Genomic DNA, 9779 nt, shown 5'->3' on the forward strand with positions numbered 1-9779 from the left:
TGTATATTACTTTCATATATAAAATTTTATTTAAAATAAATACTATCAGAACACGGTCAATCAATCAGACTTCTTCTTACCCTCTATCCCCAGGAAAAGGGTCTGAATCCTACTCTACTGCATGTGTCTCCTCACCATTTGCCCTAAAGGGAAGGGAAGGGACCCAATGACAGCTTTACAGGGGTGGATTTGGGGGTAACTGCAGAGCTTTATTTACGTGGAATAAAAGAGCACACCAAAGAGTTTTAATCCAACAGTAGCCTGGGGGAAGCATTACTATCATTGAACAAGAGAGGAGACATTAAAAGGGGAAATTACAATCCACAGAAGCCTTGTGAAAAACCCCTAGAGAGAACAAATTTCCCTGGTGTGACTATTTCTATACAATGTTACATTGTTATATCCTAATACATTAAAGGACACAAATTAGCACCAAACAAAAGTAAAAATGTAGACTATACTGAGAAAATTCCAGACTTTATTCATTCTGCCACAAATGCAACTAAGTGTTTAGTAAGTTCAATGCCAAGAACAAGAGAGCTGGGTGGGATTCACCAACAATTAAGATGTCACTGTATTCTTAGCATCTATCCAAATTATTAAAGGAATCAAAGTGAGACCCATTTGGAGTTTGAAATCTAGGAGATTCTGGCAAATAAACAGGCGATTGCATTACTGTGTAATAAATACTATCATGAGGAAAACACAAGATTCTGAAAGAAAACCTAGCCTAGACCTGGGGGAGAGGGGTCTCAGGGTATAGTCGCTCATGATATAAATAATGTGTAAGATCTAAAGTCAAGTAGGGGTACAGACCAGAGAGAGCTGAGGAAGGAGAGGCCGGGCAGAGCCACCAGCACATAGGTCCCCAAGGCAAAAAAGAACACCATCACATCCTAGAAACTAGTTGGCATGACTGGTTCGTACTGGAGGTCACGAGGTGGGTGTGGATGGTGCGGTATGTGCTGGATTAACAGATTGTGCAATACATACAGATAGGAACTGGCATGCAAGCTGGTAAAAAGGGATGACAGGTAGCTTTCTGTCCTGGAAAATAGGTCAAATTAGCCTCACTGAGATGAAGAACACAAGGAAAAAAACTGGTTAAGGGAAGGACAGGCAGAGGTGATGAGTTCAGTATTGATCAAGTCAACAAGGTGGCACCGGCAGCAGTCAGAGGTATGCTGGGAGAATCTGGGTGAGAGTCGTATATTTAGAAACTGCTATGTACCAGTGGCTGTTGTCATGGCTGAGGTCCCACGGCGAGCAAGCGCACTCAGAAAGGCAGTTTCATGATCAGACTCTGAGTAGCACTAACACTGAAGAATGGGCTGACTATTCTAAGCACAACCCCAAGCATGGAATTTACTTTTTATATGAAAAGAAAATCCAAAAGCTTTCTGCATGGAATACCTACTAGGTCTCCTGTATGTTATTAAGTGAGAAAAGCAAAATGAGAAGAGGAGAGACAAATTGGAAAACCCACATCTCATGTATGAAAAAGGCTTATGTCATTAATACATTAAGAGCTCTTGCCAATCAATAAGGAAAAGATTAATAATTCCAAAGGAAAAAAAACAGACAAGACACTTGGACAGACCATTCACAGAAAAGGCAATGTGAATGGATTTTCCACGAAGAAAAATGAGTTTTAATCACACGCATAAGAGAAATACAAAAGAAGATTACACAATGGTTTGTGGGGTTGTCTAACTGACAACACTCTAAAAAATGAATATCACAGGTCCAGAAAAGTACAATAGGAACTCTCATCCATGGTTGATGGGAATATACATCTTTACACTGCTAAAGATAGCAAGTGGGCCAGATTAATTAAAATTAATACCATGTGTCATTTGGTTCAGTGATTTTATTTCCAAGGCCCTGTAAATTTATTTGCTTTGTGAGAAAAAAAAAATAATGTTTAAAAGTATTCATGCTGGCATTACTTGGATTAGCAAAAGGTCAGAATTTTTTTTTAATTGGCACATAATAATTGTACAAATCTAAGGAGTGCAATGTAAAGTGTTATCCATGTATACCTTCATGTATGCATAAAGTTTTGATGTATGTCTGTGTAATGATCACACCTGAATAATTAGCATATCTATCAACTCGGGTATTATTTATTTTTGGTGAAACATTCAAAGCCCTCTCTTCTAGCTACTTTGAAATATACACTACATTATTGTTAAGGATAGTCACCCTATCATGCAACAGAGTATCAAAACTTACTTCCCTTCCTAATTTGTTACCTGTTGACCATCCTTTTCCCATTTCCAATATGTGGCTGATGAAATACACTTTGATTTATTTCTGTGTTGGAATCCTAGACATCTGACAAAAAAAAAAAACCAAAAAGCATTTTTATCTGTGATTGATGCGGAACCAGATGTTGTATTTAGTGATCATGTGAAAAAAAAAAAAAACAATTACATTACGGTATCATGAAGCAGCTGGTCCAGTTCCATTCCTTTCTTCTGACGTACCTGCGCATTTCCCTTTTTATTTCCTCTCTGGAATGCTTCCATGGAGCTTCCCAGCCTGCCTCCTGGGTATTCAGGTACTTCTCAGCTCAAATATCGACTCCTAAGGAGCCCTTGGTTAGCCATCTCTCTACATGCTCTCACATTTGCACACATTAATTTATAACAACTTTTATTATTGGAAATTGTCTTACTTATTTGCCTTTTACTTTTTAATTACCTATTCTTTCAAAATAATGTAAACTCTGGAAAAGACTGTCTGCCTTAATCACCATGGTAGTCCCACTTCCTAGAGGGTGTCTGGCTTGGATTAGCTACTCAATAAACTGTTGAAGGAATAAGTGAATGAGTCAATGTTTATGACATCCTAGCATTTATGTGCAAAAACATACTGTGTATATGCAATGTGTGTGAAAGTATATGTTTTGTATGTGCGCGTGCACACACACACACACACACACAAACATACAAACATACACACAAGTTTGTGCTGAATAAAAGTCTGGAGCTGGATAATAGAGGTGGGACAGACCTATGCTTTTCATTGAAGACCCATCTCACATACATGAGCGTGTGTTAGTCAACAAATGCCTTTCAAAAAAAAAAAAAACAGAGGGAAAGGATTGGACAGAGAAGATTTTTAAAAGAGCAATCAGAAAAGTAGAAGAAAATGCAAGAAATTGCAGTGTCATAGAAACTAAGGAAAGAGAATTTCAAGGACAGAGTGATCAACAGCACCAAATAAGGCTACTATGTTTAGAAAGCTATGATACTGAAGCCGGTGGTGGGTTTAGAGATGTGTAATCTAGAACCCCAAAGCACCAAATTCACCTGCATAAACCTCAGCAATTCACCTACCAAGGTCAAATGGCACAATAACAAAACTCACATCCAGAAATGCTGATTAGTAAGAGATCACACAAGGACAGCCAGGCCCCAGATGGTACTGAAAATATGAAAAAACAAATCAAATCAAAACATTTTACGTAAAATGTTTTGCTGCATGAATAACTTCTTTTGCCTGTTTCATCAACTGCTGGGTTGGGGTGTAGCGTGTGCTTTCATTTTGAATGCTGGAATATTTAATAGTCTTTCAAGATTTGTACCTGAGATTTATTTTAACCAAGTATTGAAGGTGACAGATCCAGAAACAACTTCCTTTGAAGAAGAGTCTACCACTTATAATCCCCAATAGCAGGGAGCATGCCCTGCCACGGGACAGGCACAGGGCTAGTCAGGAGACAGAAGGAGCACAGAAAAGCATGACCCAGGTCTTGACTGTGGTGTCCATGGGAAAAAACAGGCGAGGCGGGCTAGGAAGCTCCAGCAAGTTCAGGACTGGATAGCTTGAACAACCTGAGTGGGGTCAGGGTTACAGGAGTGGTATGTGGCTGATTGCCCAGCAGCTCGGCCTCAGGTGATTTAGAACAGGGGAAATGTTGACTTAACATGTGAAAGTTAGAGGAAGGACTTGCTTGAGGAATATGGGCTCTGATTGGTTGGTCTGCCTACCAACAGCAGACTCATGGGAGAATCATTTGCCATCTCTAGGAATTAGCTAATCTTAGAAATCTCTCCCAGGCCAGCAAAGCCTCCAAGATATTGAAGCATCATAAAAGATAGAAAATACAAAAAACCTGATTAACACAAACACAGACTCTACAAATACTACCCAAGACAATGTATGTGGAATAAAATAGTTCTTCAGCCCTTCAGCAGGACCATCATTGACGTCAGCTCTCTTGATATGACAAATCTCATCATGGAGAGAAAACAGTGTCCCTGATTAGTAAGAGAGAACATCCTCTCTCCTCCACAGCCTCTCACTTCCTACCTTCCCTCCCTTGCTGAGATGCATTTCACCCACACCTGCAGCTCCAGCCCCCTTGTCCTCCCTGTCTCCCTCCTGTCAGCCACTCTGAGCCCTTTGTCTCCCTTCACAACCAAGATCACTTGAAGCAGCCTCTTAACTTTACTGTCGGTATTCTACACACCCTGTTTACACTCCTCAAATATAACTCTTTGTGCTACACTGCTGAAGAAAGTCTGATTGTTCCTGGTATTAATGCCACCAAAATTCATGAGAGCCAAACTCAGCTGGACTTCATCCCCTGCCCTACAGCACTGCTATATCAATGTGTCCCTAAAGACTTTTACAGCATGTGGGCCCATGAGACTCCCACTTACTTGATATCGGTGTGGGTCAGGCATTGGATTTTTTTTTTTAGATCCCCTTTGGGTGATCCTGAGGTGCATTCAAGGTTGATAACCACTGCCATTTACATGAGCTGCTCCTGCCCCACACCATGAAAGAAGACACAGTCTTCCTGCTTAAACTGAATTGTCCTGCTTGGGTTCCAGATCCATCTTCTCCCCTCTTCTCAAAAAGCTAGTGATTTTTACTGCTACTCTCTCCCATCTTTGAAATCAGGAAAGGGAACATCTTTAAGATAGGAAAGTTCCAATTATTCTGATTGTGCAAATTCTTTTCCTTGAAGTGCCAACTTCCAGCAGATGGGAAATGGTTAGATGACCCAACGTTTGCAGTTCCCCATCAATCAACTTTTTCCCAGACTAACTGGGTTACCAGATATAAGGTTCAAAGAAAAGGGTGCTAAGGAAGGAATGAGAACCATCATCCAGAAGGAAAAAATAAAAGGCAAAGTAAGTATGGAAAATATTTATTAAATCTTCAGTGAAATTTCTCTACATAAAGCAGTTGCCATATGTAAGGCGTAACTCACAAAAACAATACCTGTGTAGCCCTTTGGGGGGCAGCATTTCTCCAAGAAATCTGAGTTCTAGGTAACAACCTATTGAGGCCTTAAGTCTTTTTTAATCTTTTCTTTTTATTTCTTATTTTGAGACAGGGTCTTGCTAAGGTGCCCTGGCTGACCTCATCCTTGGGATCCTCCTGCCTCAGCCTCCCTGGCTGAATTACAGGCCTGTGCCAATGGGCCCCATCCTCAAGTCTTTGCCTAGAGCTTCTGAAATTCCAGTTTCACAGTAAAAACAGCTGGAGATTCAGGTTTCTATGATCCTTCTGACAATGAACAATGTATTGTCTTCACATTGCCAGGGGAGGGGGAGGCCTTCTAACAATACATCTCCCTTAGTTGACTCCCTTAGCTGTCCACACTCTCTGCAGTGTCTGCCTCCTCCCCAGGATGCTCTTGTGGTTCTAGAGCCTCCTCATAAAGATCCTGTTGTCTCCAGCCTTCAGCTCTCCCTAAAAGGTTTCTGCCTTCTCAGAAACAATCAAAAGAGAATTTAATCTATCTGGGTTGTTACAATTAAAACACACATAAAGAGAAAAGTCTTTATCTGAACATTGCTGGAACATGGTGCTTATATAGATCAGCCTGAGCCTGGGAGAGACAGTGGCATCCTTCACAGACACAAGAACCGACTACCTGGGTCTGAGTCCTGACTGTAACCTTGAACAAGTTCCTCTAACCTCTCTGGGCCTCTGAGTCTTCACTGTACAAACAGGAGTTGCTGTAGTACCTACCCCAGGGCTGTGATCACTAATATGAATAGAGGGAATATGCTTGGGACAGAACCCAGAGTGTGTGCTGAAGACCCAAAGCTTTTTTAGGTAAAGAAAACCATTAGCCTCAGACCTGTAACTTGAAATGACACACTTGGAAGAAAAATATGGTAGGCCATGGGCAAAGAGTTGTTGGCTGGAATGGTAAGAACAGGAGAGAGCAGGTTTCCGGTCCACCTTTCTCGCTTCTGCTTGGGTAGGTCTGGGGTAGCTGTCTCTCCAAGCTCTTATATCTTTGCTGTTGTTTTGCTGTTGTCTTTGAATGAATTGAGGATCTTGGGATGGTTGTGGCTCATGTTCCTGAACTGCTCTCTGGCCGTCTTTCCCATTACGCACAGAAGATCTGAGATGGGAAGACACGCAGAGTAAGAACAGGCTGGGAGTCAGGTGGAGACCAACAGGGGAGATCAGTTAAAGTTTGTGTTGCATTTTTTTTTTTTACACAAGTGTTTTTATTTTATTTTTTTTTAAATATTTATTTTGTTTTGGTTTTCAGCGGACACGCTTGTATGTGGTGCTGAGGATCGAACCCAGGCCGCACGCATGCCAGGCGAGCACGCTACCGCTTGAGCCACATCCCCAGCCCATTGTGTTGCATTTTTAATAAACACTCTATTTATTTAAACAGGAAATTCATTGATAAGGAATGCAGAAATTGTAGACATTATAGAGTTGGACATGGAGACAGAGAAGCCAAGACCCCTCCCACACCACACAGCAGGACTCTCCAGGGAAGACCCCACAGTTCTGCTGGTAGGCACAGACCACATGTCATGCTGGGGCCTGGGGCCTGATGCTCTCATCACCTCCTTCCTTGCATGGGATGCCTGTTTCTCCACGTCCCTCTTTTCCTAGGCAAAAACCATGCATGAGTCTGATAGAGGAAGCCCAGGTTATGAGGAAGCAGTCAGCTGTAACAGAGCCAAGGGACTTTAGGGGAAGATCAGACACTTAAGATGAGTTTTAGGAAGACTCGCTGCATGTGTGTGTGAGGCAGCCTCCCTCACCCAACCCACCAGCCTCCTTGCTGAAATCCGCTGCTCATCATCACAAGGGCCTGTCATCACTCTAGGACATACAGTTCACATGGAAGATGCAATTACATTCTGGCCACAAGGCAAGAGAAGGAAGTCTAAGGCCGTTCAGTCATGGGATGGTTGTATTTGCAAAATCTGGGTCTATTTCAGTTTTTCCAGTGGCACTACTAAACCTGAAAGTAGTTTATTTTAGGTAAAATGTTTTGCTGCATGAATAACTGAAATTAAAAGTTTCAACCAAAGAAGTGCACTCTCAAAATTTTTAAAAAACCATTTTACCCATAATATATTTGGAAAACTGTGTTATCAAACATCCTAATAAAACTCATTATATTTTCCTATAAGAACAACATTATAGAGGATTAGTTTTCTTATTTAAAAATCGTCACTAAATTAATTCTCTACTTAGCCAAAAATGTACCAAAATAAAGTACCATAAGCCTTTAAAAAGTTTAAAGTAGCGAAATAAATACACTAATGCTTGATAAAATATGTATAAGCAGTACCTATTTTTTTAAAGCGAGAGAGAGAGAGAGAGAATTTTAATGTTTATGTTTTTAGTTTTCGGCAGACACAACATCTTTGTATGTGGTGCTGAGGATCAAACCTGGGCCGCACGCATGCCAGGCGAGTGCGCTACCACTTGAGCCACATCCCCAGCCCAGTACCTATTTTTAATGCAAGGGCTTGAATCATAAAAAGCACATGTGTATCATAAAAATATAACTTGACAACATTATAAAACCAGATTTAATAAAATAATATGCTATCATTATTAATATTTTTAAATTCTTGATGTTTTTCTTAGAACTTTACAATAAATGGACAACCAAGGTACCTTAAAATTGCTTTCCAAGGGTATTTGAAATAGATCCTTTTTCTCTAAGTAAACTTTCATAAATAGAAGCCTTCAAAAATCATTCCACTGATCTTATGTTATTTTAAGCTGGTATAGTGGATTCCAATATGTTTGATGGTGGTGATACTAATAACGAATATGCTTCTCCCACTAAAACTCCTAAAAATAATAGGGCCAACCTAGAACTTGGAGTTTTACCCCAGAGCTGCAGCACCATCTTTATTGTGGGCAGTGGGGGTTCCTCTTGATTTTTTTTTTTTTTTTTGCTAGACCTGCAGATATACAGAGAGAGGGAGGCCTGCAGTGCAGCTTCTCAGGGCCGTACCCCTTATTCTCCTGCCCTTTCTTCAGGACACGGGCAGCATGTTTACTCTTCCTAGGAACACAGGGAAAATGAGAAAAGTCTCTTGTTGCTTCCGTGAATAGCGTCTGAACCCAATTTTGCTTGTGGATTATCATCCCTAGCCCTCATTCTCACTTTTCCCTTTTTGGCCTCCCTCTGGCTTCGTCGTGCATACGTCACCCCATCTAACCAGAAAACAGTTTCCTTAACTGAATCCATCTTCTTCTTTGGGACTCACTCCTGCCTCCACCTCCACAATCCTCAGCAGGCTGCTTCCAGGACACGGAGTGGTGGGGGATTGAAGATATTCGCATATAATGCAAAACTTAAGAAGCAACTTCAACTCATACACCTTCTTAAAAGTTGCTTTCAAAATATCTGTCACAACCCTCCCCCCAAGGGTGGCATAAAACACTTTGGGTTTGATTCAGAGAACTGTTGGAACAGCCTGCAGTTTGCAAGAGAAAAATAAGAAAATGTTGAGTTTGCGAGTCTCGACAGGCTAGAAGTAAATGTGTAAGGAAATAAAAATTAGTTCGCTTGCAGCATTGGTTTGACTAGCACCTTTCTTCTAAAGTGTGAAAAGTTCTTCAACATAAGAATACCTAACCTTCAAGCAAGGAACAGTGGCGCACGCTGGAATCACAGTTACTGAGCGACTCAGGAGGCTGAGGCAGGAGGATGACAAATTCAAAGCCAGTCCAAGCAACTTAGCCAGACACTGGGTCAAATAAAATAAAAAGGGCTGAGGATGCAGCTCAGTGGTGGAGTGCTTGCTTGGCATGTGCAAGGCACTGGGTTTCATCTCAGTTCTGAAAGAAAAAAAAAAAGGAATATCTAACATTCCTGGAAGATTCCTGAAAGGTTTACCAGAGACCAGACACTGTGCTAAGTGCTCTACAGGGACCATCTCCTTTACTCTTCTCCACAGCCCCATGGGGCAGATATTATCTTTCACTAATTTTACCTTGTAAGAAACTGAGGCAATAGAGATTTGATCTTTCTCATTGCTGTAAATACACAAGTGTGGAACCGAGATTCAGATTTTGGCTTTCACAGTAGGGAACCTGCACCCTTGGCCACCAGGCTGTGCTGCCTCTGAAGAGGTCATGCCAGCTGCCTAGAGTGCATCTGCAGCTCTTAAGAATTTGAGAGTCCAGAAAATCTCCCAGCCACAATGAGAATCCCAATCTCCAGACCACGGGATCTCAAATCTATTCTGTCTGGGAAACTGAAGGAAACGGACTCAGTGAGCAAGCTGGATTTACAGGCATAATCAGAAAATAATAATTATTTCTTGCATCCTTACCCTCCAAGCTGCAAGTCTCAAAGTCGAGATAATTCATTTCCTACTCTTGGACTATTCAGTGGGTGTCTTCAGACAGAAGAGCTGGAGGAACCAGTAGCTGTGCAGTCCGAGATGCTGAAGCCTCAGTAGGGACTGAAGGCTTCTGGAAACTCTCTGGAGAATCACTGGCAGAGTTTACTTTGGAAGAGTGAGGGA

Source organism: Marmota marmota, unplaced genomic scaffold, assembly GCF_001458135.2.
Source record: "Marmota marmota marmota unplaced genomic scaffold, marMar, whole genome shotgun sequence".
In the NCBI taxonomy this organism is placed as follows: domain Eukaryota; kingdom Metazoa; phylum Chordata; class Mammalia; order Rodentia; family Sciuridae; genus Marmota; species Marmota marmota.